The 16173-nt window shown below is 40.5% G+C and overlaps 1 protein-coding gene and 1 pseudogene across 3 annotated transcripts in view; one reads left to right on the top strand and one right to left on the bottom strand.

The window, feature by feature from the left end:
• The window catches only part of LOC126412420 (uncharacterized), a 379666-nt gene that overhangs the window by 285079 nt on the left and 78414 nt on the right, over positions 1-16173 (bottom strand). For all 3 annotated transcript variants that reach the window (XM_050082009.1, XM_050082010.1, XM_050082011.1), the window contains exon 3: positions 1752-1847. The gene's annotated coding sequence lies outside the window, so the exon portion shown is untranslated. The remainder of the gene's footprint in view (positions 1-1751; positions 1848-16173) is intronic.
• LOC126413421 (5S ribosomal RNA) lies at positions 4499-4616 on the top strand (annotated as a pseudogene).

The raw sequence follows: 16173 nt of genomic DNA, 5'->3' as shown, positions 1-16173 counted from the left end.
GATAGAGGAGATGGAGAAAATCAAACTAAGAGCGGCGCGATTATTCACGGGATGGTTTAGCTGGCGAGAGAGCGTTACAGAGATGCTAAACAAACTCCACTGGCTGACGTTACAAAAGAGATGTTGTGCATCACGGAGAGATTTACTATTGAAACTTCGGGACAGCACTTTTCAAGTGGAGTCAGACAACATATTACTTCGCCTCACATACATCTCGCATATTGACCACGAGAAATTAGAACCAATACAAAGGCTTACCGATAATCATTCTTCCCACGCACTATTCACGAGTGGAACAGGGTTGGAGGGATCAGATAGGGGTACCGAAAGTACCCTCCGCCACACACCATTAGGTGGCTTGCGGAGTATGATGTAGATGTAGATAAAAACTCTAGAATCCATAACCTGGCTTTTAATCAATTTCTTGTTTTATATTCGTATTTTTTAAATGTTTGTTGGTTGTTTTGTTTTGTTTATATTCTTCTAATTTTCAATGTTAAAAAATTTTAAATGTAGAATCTTTCTTCTTTCTAACGTAATGAATTTTCTTGTGTGGACTAAGGTGGTTATTTCTTCTTAGATTAAAATTTTGCTTCTCGCAAATTTAAAAAAAAAATGCAAGTTTTTAAAATCGGATTCATCTTTCTTTAGTTAGAAGCAAGACTCATTTTTTTTATTGGAATATGCATTAAGTAAAAAAAAATCAAGAACGTTAGCTCACTTACTCTTCACTGGCTTGTTTGATAGACGATTTTCTTGACAATACGAAACATAAATTTAAATTTTTTATCTACACGTCTCTCATCTTGGATTAGCATACTCCACCCTTAATATTCTTAAGATTAATCCTTGCTTCCTTAAGTTAAAAATATTTTAACTATAAGACTTCCTTTGTTTGTAGCATAATGGTTATTCTTTTTCGTAAATTGAGCTTTTTCGTCTTTCTAAATTCAAATATTGCTTCCTGATAATGATGAAAGATTACATATCGGTAGAAGTCAAAATGCTGCTGCTTTAGAAGAAATTTATGTTTTTACCCGTCTGTGGGGTGAAAGAGAGAAAAAGATTTTTGATCTTGAACAGCCTCCAACATAGCTTAAAGTTAACATTTTGAAAGAAATGGAGATCGCCCACAGAAGTACAGCAGTGAACATGGAAAAAAGGTGAGGAAAATGTGTCATTGTTCATCACTGTCACCACAGCCACTACCACCACCACCACAAGCACTAGCAACACCAACACCTCAACTACCAATATCATCCACTCAAAGCAGTCAGGGACATCGACCAACAGTCACTAATATACTAGACAATGTGGCTTCGCTATATTTGCACTTGCTCTTTGAGGAAATTCGGAAACAGGCGAGGAGTCCCTGAGAGTTTCTGATCACATGTCAAAGAGGGTAGACAGGGACACAGTATACGTTTATTGAAAAAGTGCAGACGTCTTTATACAGTATGTAGCCGTCAATGCCGTCGCCCGCTTTCAGTATCATCCACTGCTGGGAGTTGCTGAGGGGCCTTTGGTATTCGTTATCACATAAGCAGACAACCACAGAGATACATACAAGGCTTCGCTCATCTTTTCATTTAAATGTATTGCTTGTTAGTAATAACTACGTTGATAACCGATTATTGATAGCGACATTGATTATACATATAGTGGGTTTCCCAAGATTAAGCGCTATTGATGACACATTCAAAACTACGACCCATAAACATCAGAGCACCAAGATTACTGTGATTAAATACCTGGAGCGACGTCTTGGATCTTGCTAGGTCGTTGGTTGAGTCAGTGTCTGGCGCTGTTCCACATCTCGATTGTCATCGCCGAGGCTTCCAAGCTACCTGTGAATAAGGAAACGTGCATAGTGATTTTGATTCTCATTGTCATAGGAGTTGTGACTGGTAATGTTCAACGACAAGTGACTTAACATTAAAGAAGATTGCGGGGATTATTCTCCTAATTTCTAGGTGGGAAAAATAATTTGTATCCTGGGCTAATTGGGTTTTTTTGGACGCCTAAAGATTGTAAATTAGGCGCTGGTGCTTTTATTTCTTTTTTTTCCCTGTTAGAAAGCAATCATGAGCTGTTCTAAATCACTTAAGTAAGCCAACGATAACGAACACTCATACGATGCTGTAGCATACATTAGACACCATTTTTCGCTTTCGTAGGTGCGTGCACATTGTTTCTGACCGCCATACGAAGGCCTTTCGTCCAATTTCTGCTACTCTGCTACTGACAGTAATTTTCTCGTGGTGGGAAGATTTGAGTGGGGTGTGCTCAGTCTCATGAGGCCAGCTGGGAGTAGTGACACCACACAACTCTGTCGCAGTGACGCCATATTACAGAGGATGACACAATGGCTGGTCAGCATCGTGTAGTCCTCTGGGCCTAGTCAGGGGTTCCATTAACCAATAATAATCTTAGCTTATGTATTGTCAGTTGGGATACAGTGATATGTACTGGAGCTTTGTAGCAATTTACTATTGACAAGCAGGTTACACAGATGAATAGTGTTGTTGACAGGAGATGTAACTGAACTATCAGATTTTACCGCTTGTGCAAATCCATTATACAAAAAATGGTATATTACATACTTATGGATGACTGGTCTCGTAATACTGGAGCCCTCTGAGAGAAAGGGTTAGAGGAGGCTGAAAAGCAGAAGCATTCAGTTGTCGACAGACACATACACAAAAGAGAGTAAATTTACTAGCTTTCAGAGTTGCACACACACGCGCACACACACACACACACACACACACACACACACACACACACACACACACACATACCTGTGCCCCTACATAGTGCCGACTAGACTAACAATGCCAACACTGTTTTGCAGCAGGTGGATTACTTGGGGTTGGGGGGGGGGGGGCAGTGTCGGATGGATAAAGGGAGAGGAACTGGAGATGGGTGGCTAGCATCTCGGAGGGAGGCAGCCAGTTGGCCCACTAGGAATGTGGGACGAGGGGTGGCAGGTATATGGGCTGCCATGACTGCAGCAATCTATGGGAAGTGGAACATGCTGAAGCCGACATGGGGATGTGAATTGGGAGGGGTTGTCATGATGAAGGGGAAACTGTTGGATGGAGGTCCAGGGACAGTGGGTTATTTGACACTGAGTTCAGGACGATTACAGGAGTGGAGGGTAGATTGTAAGGGTAACACCCATCTGCTTAGTTAGGAAAAGTTGGAGGGAAGAATCCAGGTGGCTTGGATAGTGAATCAGCTACTGAAATTGAGCATGTTGTGCTCAGATGCATGTTGGGCCACCAGGAGCAACTTCATTTTTGACAACTGTTTGGTGGTGGCCATTAGTTCTGGTAGACAGCTGCTTTGTAGTCATACCAATATAAAAGGCTGTGCAGTGTTTTCAGAGGAGTTGGTATATGACATATCTGCTTTCATTGGTGGCCCAGCCACTGTTGGGATAGGATACGCCTGTGACAGGATTGGAGTAGGAAATGCTAACTGTGTGGGCTGGGCAGATCTTGTATCTTGGTCTGCTACAGGGACCATATCCCTGTTACAAGGGGTTGGGAGTGGGAGTGGTATACGGATGGACTAGGACATTGTGTAGTTCGGATGGGCGATGGAACACCAGTTTGTGAGGATGTTGGGAAGGCTGTTCTGTAATAAGAAAACTTTATGGTAAAGAATCTGCCATATTCAGCTCCCCTCCCAATGTTTTTGTGATACTACTCCTGTCAGATCGTTTGCACAGGATATGCTCATAAAGTGTTATGTGACCGTTTTTCCCAACCTGTCCCCTAACTGATATAAAACTTGAAATAAAAAGAGAAGTCAAATCGAACAATTAAACCCCACTGATAAATGACGTTTGCATCAGCATCAGTGTTTACCCGTCTATATTTCCATAATAAACAGCATGTTTACCTAAATAACAAGCCTGTATAAAAGCATCTTGCAATGTGCTGAGAGCAAGTCGACGTGCATTGGGCCATAGTAGCCAGCAGGATGCCAGTCCTAGGAGAATTCGGAGAAGGGACTCGAACACCTGGAAAAGCTGACTGGTTCTGGCAAAAACCTGAAGAATGCTTTTGTAGACAGAAATGGCGAGAGCAGGACTTCTTCAAAATACATAATCGGTATAGTTAACATCCGAGAGCAGAATGGGGAACAGCGCGGTCTATGATGCCTTTGAAATCGTATGACACCACCACCGAACTCAGGCCGTGCAAAAAAAAAAAAAATAAAAAAAAAAAAAAAAATGCAACGTGAAAACTGCTACAGCTGGGTAACATAAATATTTCTGAGATGGGATAGAGAAACATGTCTGTTGATCCTCACTGGTCGTAGACAGAGACAAAAAGAGAGTAACAGTATTTTTAGAGTGTAGTGTTATGTAGCACACTGCTGGTTAACTACCTGAAATGAAAATAAGGGAAGGAAGCCAGCATCTTTTAAAGCAACTTTCACTGGTCGGTACTCAGAATATTTACTGTTCAGTTAAGCAAAGTTAGGGGGCAACGGCCTTGCCGCAGTGGATACACCTGTTCCCGTCAGATCACCGAAGTTAAGCGCTGTCGGACCTGGCCGGCACTTGGATGGGTGACCATCCGGGCCGCCATGCGCTGTTGCCATTTTTCGGGGTACACTCAGCCTCGTGATGCAATTAAGGAGCTACTCGACCGAATAGTAGCGGCTCTGGTCGCAGAAAACCATCCTGACGAACGGGAGAGTGGTGAGTTGACCACACGCCCCTCATACCCGCATCCTCACGTGAGGATGACACGGCGGTCGAATGGTCCCGATGGGCCTGAAGACGGAGTGCTAATCAAAGTTACGTGATAACAGAAAACCGCAGGGACACGAGTATTCCGTGTAGAGAGCAGATGGCTCAAAATCACACATCACTCATCAGCCACATGAATGTCTCTGCAGCCAGGATCCATCATTGGACTAGTGTATCCCCAGATAGGCGCCTATTCGAGCAGACTTGATGAGCAGGGATTTAGGCATTTTTTCCGACTAATCTGAACTTCAACGCAGATGCGAGTTGTTGACACGAAACAAATGACTGATTTTGCAGCCACTTCAGCCTCTACTGCAGATTAACATTGTGAGATCTAGCCGCAACAGCGAGGGGAATTTTAGGGAATGTTGAGCCATTTTTATCGAGATTCAGAAAATTTCAAGATTCGTTTGAAGAAGTTTAGTGAGCGTTCAGCTCCAGCCGTAGATGCAAATACATTCCCTTCTGTAACGCATTCTGTCTTCAAACACTAATCTTACAGGAATTTAATGAATATAGTTTATCTTGACACTTGTTCACTTGAATCGCATTCCAGATCCCTCGTACAGGCTTGCGAAACCACTTACCATGCGTTTTGGTGTAATTACATGAGTTAATTGTGATTCTTAGATAACAAATTCATTGATCATTATTATGGAGGGAAATGAATTAATTGCATCATATAAATAGGGCCACTTTCCACATATTTAATTGACATAGCAGGCATTCTCCCACTATGATCACTACCACAAGAAACAGCATTAATATCTGTCTTCATCAGAACACATGTCGGCTGTCGTGTCTCATCATGATATTCTTTCGGCTTTAACTCTACCACTAAACCAAGATGGTTTTGCATTATATGCTGATAAATGCTTCAGTTTCGAGAGCAGTTTCACAGGGTGTTCTGGTGTATGTTTCTATTGCTCTCAAACAGAGGACTACACAGCCAGTTTAGATCTCAAAGTTTTGTGACAATGCAAGGAGGTGCATGACTGAGTGGTGCTAGCTCTGCGAGTTCGGTCAGGGGACTGACCACCCTCTGTAATAATAATAATAATAATAATAATAATAATAATATAACGAACAATTGTTAGTAGGACCCGGATCCGAGGGTTTTGTACAAACGTAATTATGGATATAGATAATAATAATAATTCGTCTGGTCCAGTGGCCTGTAGCATGTCTTCCTATTGGACCTATATGTCCCTAATCTACCCCAGTTATCAGACAGAGGAAAGGGGGCCTATGGTTTACAGTGAAATCCAAACCACTTGTTGCTTCTGGCGACTCCTTACATCGTTGAGAGGTGAAGGCTAGGTTAAAACCAAGACTGAAAAGTCCTTGGGCTGCCCGATATTCATCGCTAGACCACCTGTCCAGACATGTTTATACATAGTTCATTTACAAGTTATGATGAGTGACTTTACCGGTGTCAAAATGTGTGACAAATATGGCTGTATATTTTGATTGCGTTTACTCAGAAGCTAAAATTATTTACACCGGCAAGGGACCGTAAATCTTTGTATTTGACATAAATATCAATTTGACACCACCTGTCCCTGGGCGAAAAGGGGTCTTTACAGACGGACAGACAGACGTACAACAAATAATGCCAAAATTTTTTTGTGATGTAATTGCACAGTAATTATTTTCAGATTTTTTCCTTTACTTGTTCTGTGATACCTTGCTTCTTGTCAGCTTTCATGATTCTATGCCAACGGGAAGTACCCAATAGGTTTTGATGTGTGAATTTTCGAGTATGAAAATATATGACGTAAACGGCCGTATCTTTTGACTGCATTGACTCAGAACCTTGAATGTTTCATACTGCCAAGGGCTCGGAAATCTTAGTACTTGACATAAATTTAAACTTCATACCGCGAAAAAAGAGGTCTTAACAATCGGACAAACAGACAGACAGAAAACATAGTGATCCGATAAGGGTTCAATTTCTACCGATTGAGATATGGATCCTTAAAAACTGAAGTTCTTATGGATGGAATCTGAAAGATGTAATGCGACATCCACATAGAACCACTGACTATAAAACGTCGAAGAAACAGACAGGAAAATAGCCTGACCACGGGTTCAAAGGTTTCAGGTTTGATCCCCTGTCAGAGCTAGGATTTTTGTGTGTCACTTTTCACTTCTTTCAGCAGTGGCAATGTTTGCAAATCCGAAAACTGCCGAGGTGCCACCTGATTCGGAACCCAATTTAAACTATAGGTGCCGGCTGTAATTCGCTGGGTAATGCCTCTTAAAGATCGGAGGGAGGCAGCGCTTCATCACCTCAGTCTTTTCATTCATAAGTTACACTACAATTTAAAATTATCATAGTGTGAAACAATAGAAGACTACACGTTCACCTCTCTGTACGTCTTTGGGCGATAACTTTATTTCCCAGTAAGTTTACATTCATAACGATTACTCTTTAGTTGTATTTTCCTGCAGTCTTTGTAATCAACTTCAGACAGTAAATTTTAAAAGTCTTTCAATATTTATTGATTAGGCAGTTTCTTTGAAGATGTTCATGATACTGGCAGAGCACAGAGCAATAAGTCATTAAATTGGTTTGAGTAATGTCATACTGTCGTGACCTGGTTTATATGGAAGTAGTGGGCAGACACTGATTCCGGATTAAATTAATTGCTCTTCTGCACAGGCCAACAGACCCCTTACCCATTATAGTACGCAGGGTGTGCTGGGCACACTGGTTGACAAATATTGATACTGATGCAACCTAAAAAAAGAAAACTTGTCACTCACCATTCTATGTTTTAGATTTCTTTCCTAAAGGGAGCTGGAGATATATATTCATGTCTGTTTTTGGTTGGCATTCACCTCCATTCATAATGGCAAACATTCATAATGTGCAGAAATTGGTTATGAGTAGGTTACTGGTTGTGCAGTATTCGCAAAAATGGCTCTGAGCACTATGGGACTCAACATCTTAGGTCATAAGTCCCCTAGAACTTAGAACTACTTAAACCTAACTAACCTAAGGACATCACACACACCCATGCCCGAGGCAGGATTCGAACCTGCGACCGTAGCAGTCCCGCGGTTCCGGACTGCAGCGCCAGAACCGCACGGCCACCGCGGCCGGTGCAGTATTCGCAACCATAAAGTCAATATACAGTCGCAAGGTGCCGCTGACCTGGCTTATAATAGTGAGAGGAGTATCTCAATTGCTAGAAGATATGGACCCGATTACCCTGTAAAAGAATAACAATAAGTTGTTGTTCAGTTCCGCTTTCTCGTCGCCTCTAATGGTGTACGGGACTGTTTCACTCCCTAAGCCTGCGACATGAGCTGAGCTTACACAGCTGTTACCCAACTTGATCAAGACCAAAATAACTCTCAGACCTGGAGACTCCAGCTGCCTCTTAAGTGTTTCATGCAAAACACAACGTCTTCAAATACCACGCGCGAGATATTTAAGTCCTCTCACTTGCTACATGCAAACCATTACTCCCACAGAGAAAATGAATATAACCTTTTTGCACGAAATTTAATGTAGTTAAGTTTTTTATTGGGATACGTTTGCGCTAGAAGCCATAGTTTTGGAACTGTTATTGAAAAACATACAAAAGTGACCTTCAAACACGTTTCTCTTGTATAGCTCGAAAACCATGGCCTCCAGTGAAAACGTATCCAGATACAAAATTTAACTAAATTAAATTTCCTACAAAAGGTTTCTGTTCATTTTATTCTGTGCCACTAATAGTATGCATTTAATGAGCTAGAGAATGCGAATATCTCGTGTGGGTTTTGAAGGCACTGCAAGTAGCAGAAAACTCATTGTTAGGGGCAGCTAAATCTCCCTGTGTATACAAACTGTAAAAAGTTAAAATTTTAATATTTTCGAATAGTGGACTACAGCTATCTGTTCTTTTTGCATTAACAGTTTTCTGATGGTTGTTTTTAGTAGTTTCAAATTTTTTTTGCATCACTTGGATGACCAACATTTCTATTCCATAGGTCATGATGGCATTAAAATATGAGAAATACAGCATTCACACAGCATCATCTGCTACTAGTGGTTTAATGTTTCTGAGAGCACCTATAGCTGAATTTATGTAGTTTGCTTGGTACAGTAGCAATGTGAACTTTCCACAGTGAATACTTATCTCAAGTGAGCCCTAAGAATTTGTGTTTTGGACTACATTCATGTTCAGTTCTTGTAATTGTGGCGATTCTTCCTCTGTTTTTATTCCTGTATAATCAACTTTTGAAAAAAATTGAAAATTTGCAAACTACCCCACCACCATTAATGAATTTTGCAAAATGGAAACTTTTCTTAGAATGTAAATAAGCTTTCAAAACACATGCACCCATGTGCAACAAAGTTGCTACACACTATGCTGTCGGAGTACATATGTAATTGAAGTATCTAAGTGTCGATTATTATTCCAACTATTTGTATTACTTATTTTGGTTATTACGTTGTAAATTAATTTTGTTTCGTTCGTTAGTTTACCATTTCACATACGTGGATTTTGATAATTGAAGATAAAATTACAAATTATTATAATAAAAAATCGTTACAATAATCATGATCATTAAAGAAATGCTTACAACATAACGTTTTTTGCAGCACGCACGCAAAATGACGAATTTTCTTCCGCATTTTCTTCCGCATTTACCAAACATCGTTTGACTTGTTCAGACTTTAGCTCACCACATTTCAGTGCTGCCACAAGAGCACTTGAGGCTTCATAAAGAGATTCTCTAATTCTCGGTCCAGACTCTCCGTTAGTTTCTTTTAAAACTACGAAAAAGGAGGACAAGCAATTTGTCAGTTACAGAGACTAATGGCTGAATCGTGTAAGTGACGTTCACCCTGGAGACATCTCCGCAGGCTTTCGAAGAGAAGATATCACAAACAATCAAAAAGTGTGCGTACTATCAGCGAACGCCGGTCTTTTGGGACGATGCGTTCGAGTACACTGCTCGATGTGCTGTCTGCCGGAAACAGTTGCTGCGACAAGTTCTTAATGACACAACGACGGTGATTTCAGAACTTTTTTCATACATTAATAACTGTTTCTGAAGACTATGATACTATGATTTGAGTATTATAAGAAAGAATAGCAATATGCTGTAACATACCCTGTTACCAGCTCCTGGGGCCGGCCCCGACGAGCACCACTTACGTTTGGCCGCTGCCCAGACATGCTACAGTCTGAGGCGTGCATTCCACCGAGCTAATAGAGTACAAAACTGTGCCGTCAGTTGGCGACACCATAGACCACGTTGCGAGTATGCCGAGAGCTGCGTGCTTCTCATTGGTGCCTCCTGTCTCTCTGCCGCTTGCCGTTACTACTGAACTGTACATCCCTGCACGACTTTTGGACCTCGCTACACTCTTCAGGACCTGTTTTCCTACACATTCTTTGGATTACTACGTCTCGCGCGTTTCTCAACTTGGCTATCACCACGGACGATTCTTCAGATTCTTCTTCGGACGTGTCAGTATTCACTGATCCTGTGGTGTGGAACAAACTTGATACCGAACTGGGGTGAGACTTTGCACAGTGTGGTGTGCGTACTGTAAGACCTTCGGTACACACACCATCAGATTATTTGACTTGTCGCTCTAACGAAGTAGGCGAATGTCAGCAATATGTCTCGTGGTCTTATCGTGGCGTGTTTATCTTCTGCCGTTAGGTCAGACGATAGAAATGCCACTTGCACTCTTAGAGTAGCAGGTTGACGGTGACCAACTTTAAACAGAACTTGATTAATTTTCACACACATTTATTAAAAAGGTTTATGCTTATTATTTATTAAAATAATAATAAGCATAAACCTTACGTAACTTGATTCTGGATGCTATTTACAATTGGCAATCTGAAGTTCCTTTTGTCTTGGTACGTTAATCTTATTCTCACATATCTCTGATACTTCACAAAGTGTCTATACATTCCTCTTCATGGCTGTGTACAGGAATATGATAATCTTATTAGGCGCAGACTGAAACTTGACTATAGACTGGTACAGACTAATGCAGACTGGTACAGACAGGTGCAGATAAATGAAGACAAATGCAGACTGACTGATTGGAGGTCTGTACACTTGTTATAATACCTCGCGCGTTCGGTATCACTGCGCGAGTGTGATCCGCGAGGGGAAAAAGTTCTACGTTAGCAGCAATCTCATTGGCTGCGTTACATATTAATACGCGGATCGGCGGAAGCAGAATTTGGTCCGTCTCTAAGGCAGTGCCATCTCATAGTGCAGAGACGGACGAGCGCTGTGCCTGCGCTGATGTGCTTAGCAGGGTGTGCTCTAGTGGGAAAGTTGTGTACGCGCTGACTATGCGGAACTATGTACACAACACACAGTGTATAAAGCACATCTGTTTACAAATAGGGAAGATGCCAACCGTTAACCCAGTTAATATTTGTCAAATGCAAAACGATCATTTCATCAGCATAGAATTGTATGAGAGTCCTATCAATTAGCAGAAAGTGGAACTAAAAGACACCATTGTAGCACTGAATCGTGGCAGCGTGAATGGACATTCGACTATAATGCAACAAGGTACAGAAATGATTGACGAAGATTGTGAAGCACATGATGAGTGCTTCATTCCACGCAATGTCCTTTCTTCGGAAAATGAATTAAATTTCGAATGTAGAGAAGTCTGTAGTTGAATTTTGGGAAAACGAAATGAACGGGAAAAGAGTGCTTTCATCTGTGCAGCATTATCATCGCAAAGTTACGTCAGTCAAACAGCTGTATCGCTGGGAAAAGTGTGTTCTTCATGACAGCTTGAAACGTTATAAGATGAAGATAATACTTTGCTGGACTTTATAAAAAGAGCTAGAGGCCACAGTTCATCGACTGATTATCCGTGTTACTGACCTTCGAAAGTGGGCCTTACGTACGAGCAGGGAAAGTAAAGTCACATAATTGGAAGGGAAGCCCCAAATGGCCACTGACTTTTAACAAGGCGCACGGAATAGTATCTCAGAAGTTTCCAGCTAGACACTATACAGGGTGTTACAAAAAGGTACGGCCAAACTTTCAGGAAACATTCCTCACACACAAAGAAAGAAAATATGTTACGTGGACATGTGTCCGGAAACGCTTACTTTCCATGTTAGAGCTCATTTTATTACTTCTCTTCAAATCACATTAATCATGGAATGGAAACGCACAGCAACAGAACGTACCAGCGTGACTTCAAACACTTTGTTAAAGGAAATGTTCAAAATGTCCTCCGTTAGCGAGGATACATGCATCCACCCTCCGTCGCATGGAATCCCTGATGCGCTGATGCAGCCCTGGAGAATGGCGTATTGTATTACAGGTGTCCACAATACTAGCACGAAGAGTCTCTACATTTGGTACCGGGGCTGCGTAGACAAGAGTTTTCAAATGCCCCCATAAATGAAAGTCAAGAGGGTTGAGGTCAGGAGAGCGTGGAGGCCATGGAATTGGTCCGCCTCTACCAATCCATCGGTCACCGAATTTGTTGTTGAGAAGCGTACGAATACTTCGACTGAAATGTGCAGGAGCTCCATCATGCATGAACCACATGTTGTGTCGTACTTGTAAAGGCACATGTTCTAGCAGCACAGGTAGAGTATCCCGTATGAAATCATGATAACGTGCTCCATTGAGCGTAGGTGGAAGAACAAACTAAAATGAGCTCTAACATGGAAATTAAGCGTATCCGGACACATGTCCACATAACATATTTTCTTTATTTGTGTGTGAGGAATGTTTCCTGAAAGTTTGGCCGTACCTTTTTGTAACACCCTGTATAAATGATAAAAATGATCTCGACGACGTCATTTTAGGATTTTTAGTGCAATTTAAGGAGCCCTTCAGCGTTTTGGAGGCTCAAAATGTCTGCAACTCCGATCAGAGCGGCTTCAAGCCGGAGTTGCACTCAGGATGTACTTTGTTTCAAAAGGGTGCAAAGAAAGCTGAATCCATTGTGACGTCTCCTGGCAAGACATTTAAAAAATCGCTATAATATATAAAAAATAATAAAAATAAACATTTATCCGTATTATTATTGTTATTATTACATTACTGTATGAATAGTTGTAGAGTATGTATATAAGGAAATAAAAATTTTTCATTTTTATGTTTGTGCAATATTTATGATGTGTTGGCAGAAGAGCCAACACCGTGTAGCTAAAGGAGGCCGAAATGCACGCGTTTAAGCTCACGCAGATTGGCGTGAGGTCTGAACAGTTAAAGGAGTTGAGTCTAATAAATAAAGTACGAAGCTCTTGGAATACTTAACTTTAATCTACAATTGGAGAACATCGGTCTGACGGTACAGGCATCCATAGATAAATATTAAATGATACTGGCGCCTTGCTAGGTCGTAGCAAATGACGTAGCTGAAGGCTATGCTAACTATCGTCTCGGCAAATGAGAGCGTATTCGTCAGTGTAGCTTCGCTAGCAAAGTCGGCTGTACAACTGGGGCGAGTGCTAGAACGTCTCTCTAGACTTGCCGTGTGGCGGCGCTCGGTCTGCAATCACTGACAGTGGCGACACGCGGGTCCGACGTATACTAACGGACCGGCCGATTTAAAGGCTACCACCTAGCAAGTGTGGTGTCTGGCGGTGACACCACAATTTATATATCTATATTTCACAAATAACGTCTGTGGTCGGCGAATGTATGTATCAGAGCAGATAATGAAAAATAATTACAAAGATACTTATTTAATTGCCTATAAATAGTGGAGGTTAAAACATTACCCTCTCTGTCTTCTTGTAAACGTTAACGTTGTAAGAGCATGTGACGCTCGCTTGAATGCGTAGGTAGCCTTCGTTTGTCCTTTGATCGAGAAAGACGCCATTGAAGGTTGATATTTGTAAAAGGTGTGTACTTTTAATTTATGTTGATTTTTTGAATATAGAAATTGTTAAAATTATTACCTGTAATAATTTATTGCTAGGTTGCTTAAGATTTCAATCCACATTCTTAGCAGTTTTCAGCATATTAGGAATTTACCATGACGCAGAGCCATTCAGCGATCGCGGGAGCCGCTGCCGCAGCAAATTCAGATTAAACTGAATGAAAGCAGTTTTCCCGCAAAATAGCGGGCAGGTAATGGTACATTAAAATTATCTCTTTCAGCTTCCTGGAGACTTCAGAAGGAAATTATGGGTTTTATTATGTCATTTTCAGGTGGACATGGGCAGCTGCTATTATGTTATCAGTTACGCAAATAATTCATGAGTGATAAAATTTTACTTGTGTGTGATCAAAGACTGCTGTGCAAAACCTGTTCTGGTTAATAACAAAATAATCAAATTTCATTTTGTTTTTAGTTTCTTGGTCTCGTGTTAGTCGTGGCAGTTAATAGTGTTCACATATTTAAATAAAATCCACTGGAGCTTTTATGTTCACTGAACATAACATACTCTAACTTCCGTACAGGTAATAAGAGTAATTTTCTGTGCATTCGAGAGATGAAAGTAGCGAAGGGCATTTTTTTTATTCCATAATTAGTTACGGTAATGATACCATGTTCCATATCTAACAAGCCACATCAGTGTTATATAAAAATAGTTTGCAAATTAAAGATCGTACGTCCACAGCAGGAAATCATTCAGTGTTGTTCGTATCCCCACATAATAGGTCAATGTGCATAAAGTTAAAATATTTTCAACTGCAGAAACTAATAGCGAGAGACGTATTTTATCAGTCGTGCTCGCAACAATAAGTAATGTAAAATTAATTAAAATGTTATGCCAAATAAACTGCATATAAAGTAAAAAGTGTGAGCCGTGGGGATTACGCGACACCATTGTCATTAATTACTCACAGTTACACGATGCAGCCAACAATCTCTGCTGCTGGCAAACTGCTTACCCCCTTTTCATAGTTTTAAAAGAAAATTATAAAGAGTTTGGACCGAGGATTAGAGATGCTCGACGGGGCAGGTACAACCATTAGACGTATACGGCTTTCCACGTTGGAGGAACTTTGTGAGAAGATTTACAGAACCAATTGTGCTGCGTGATTACGATGTCGTCTCCACTTGAGAAAAAATGTAATCAATCTGCAGTCACTAGTACTCAGTCAATTCTCTTCGCCGAGGTTTTTCAGTGTACTGAAATATCCCTAGTACAAGTCAAGATATGTAGAGATTCGTCCGCCACAATTCGTGACACCTACTGAATTTTGTTTCTACTGTCTTGTCCATCGTGTATATTATGTGAGGAACTGTCGTTCGTTTTGTGTGCATGATGCATAAAAACATTAGATTTTAAGCAATTCAGATTATCATTGTCATAACGATTATATATCATAATAATGAATTACTTATTATTTTCAATTACCAGAAAACACAAGTGTAAAACAGTAAACTAAAAAAAACATGAAATGAAAACGTAAAATAAAATTTACATAATACAACGAAAATCTGTTAAAGAAATAATTAGAATGAAAATGAGTGTTTAGACATTTTAATTAGGTCTGTAACACATACTCCGACAGCACGTTGTGTACTACTTATTTTCCAAATGGTTCAAATGGATCTGAGCACTATGGAACTTAACATCTGCGGTCATCAGTCCCCTAGAACTTAGAACTACTTAAACCTAACCAACCTAAGGACATCACACACATCCATGCCCGAGGCAGGATTCGAACTTGCGGCCGTAGCTGTCGTGTGGTTCCGCACTGAAGCGCCTAGATCCGCTCGGCCACACCGGGCGGCACTTATTTTCTAGAAATGGTATTACACAAACCTACTTTATTACATGTTGATGTATATCACGTGAAATCTTCAATAGTTTATGTTATAACAAAAGTTTCCAATTCATGGTGGTGGGGGTAATTTGCAAATTTACAATTTTTTCAAAAGTTGATTATACATTTCAACTTTTATATGAAAAACATAACCCAGTATGTCAAATTGCCTTTCGGAGCGCTTTTCAATCATTAAAAGTGAAATAGTGCACAAAGAAAACAACATGTATTATTTTGCTCGCTCTAGACACTGGCCAACTTTCATCAAGATCGTTCATTGACCCCTGGGGATGTTTGCTTGTGAGTGATAGACTCAACTATCCGCTTTTTATTGTAGTATCACGTAAATTTGTGCCAGTGGTTATGCTAGTGGTATCATCAGCAAAAAGAATCATTTCGCTTTCAGTGTTAATAAGTCAGTCATCAACAGGCGTCTTAATATACTGCCTTTGATAAACCATGAATTATTTGTTGAAATTTTGATAAAATATTAGTTCCATTCGAAATGCATTTCTACTGCTCGTTTTTATTTTGCAGGTGTGATTTGTTGATACTTTGATCTGCTCCTCTAGTTTCTTTGTGATCAAGTTTCGTTATTAAAATATTATGGTCATCCAGGTCGAAAGCTTTCGATAAGTCACAAAATATGCCAAGAGCATTTTGCCCTT

The sequence above is a fragment of the Schistocerca serialis genome, chromosome 7 (genome assembly GCF_023864345.2).
Source record: "Schistocerca serialis cubense isolate TAMUIC-IGC-003099 chromosome 7, iqSchSeri2.2, whole genome shotgun sequence".
Classification (NCBI taxonomy): domain Eukaryota; kingdom Metazoa; phylum Arthropoda; class Insecta; order Orthoptera; family Acrididae; genus Schistocerca; species Schistocerca serialis.
Note: the sequence above shows the minus strand (reverse complement) of the source record. Positions and strands in the feature narration are given on the sequence as shown.